Below are 1,088 nucleotides of genomic sequence, written 5' to 3' on the forward strand. Positions count from 1 at the left end.
CGTTTTTCAGTGACTAGTTAGACGTTTAGTTGAGGTAATGATACGAAAAATAAATTAAGTGAATTGGTTAATAAAGTTAATTAAATAATGTTTTTTGAATGTTCATCGAATCTCATGCAGCAAAATTATTTATGCGCTAATCCAGACTGTCTATCTCTGTAACAAATCTCATACATATATGATGAGCTGTTTTCGCGTATTACGCGTTGTCTTTCGTAACAAACGTTCGTACATTCTTACAAACTTTAAATTTTACGAAAATATTACAAAAAGGAGAGGAGGCACTGTATCATTGTTAGGGAACCAGAATCTGCCTTAAAAAAAGTCTATGTGTCTGTCTATTGAATGGATCGACGAAGCTTGATATAATTGTTTATAATAGATAGTTATATTCCAGATACTAGCTCTAATGGTATTAAAAAAAAACACAAAAATTACCATTTTCCTACCTGTTAAAAAGTACTTATGCATTAATTTCAAACGGAAAATTTTAATCACGATCTGATACAATTTTATGAATTGACAAGTTGACAACAGCTTTTTCAACCATGTACAGGTTTTTGACGTGTAAGAGTTATAGTATCTTTATATATACAAAATATATAAAATATTCATAGTATTTTCATCTCCTGTCTGTACATTGTGTACTATATAAGGAGTTATATTTTAATTATTTCTTTTTCTTAACATCTTAAAAAATGCATTGCAGAAGTCCCATTTTGCAGATCAGAAATAATAAATATTGTAACCGATATTTCTTATAATTTCTGTCCTGTGAATAAAATTTTAAATGTGGAAGTCAAGAACGCTGCGGCACGAAGTCGCCATCTCGCACCGAGAAAGTACCATTACGTACGCTTCCTAGTCCTCACCCTCCCAGTCCATTCCTTCTTTCCAGACCTTTATCCTTTCCTTAACCCTTACCTCTCAAAACCAGTCAGCGCAGTCGCAGAGGCTATGCATTTGGGAATGGTCATGGGAAATTTACTCCGAAAGACGTGATGAAAATTCTCTAAAGCTAAAGTAACAGTATTATATAATAATTTACGTTATTAATCTGTACTAATTCTTCTCAACCGAAGCCTTTT

Source organism: Zerene cesonia, chromosome 19 (assembly GCF_012273895.1).
Source record: "Zerene cesonia ecotype Mississippi chromosome 19, Zerene_cesonia_1.1, whole genome shotgun sequence".
NCBI classification, from domain to species: domain Eukaryota; kingdom Metazoa; phylum Arthropoda; class Insecta; order Lepidoptera; family Pieridae; genus Zerene; species Zerene cesonia.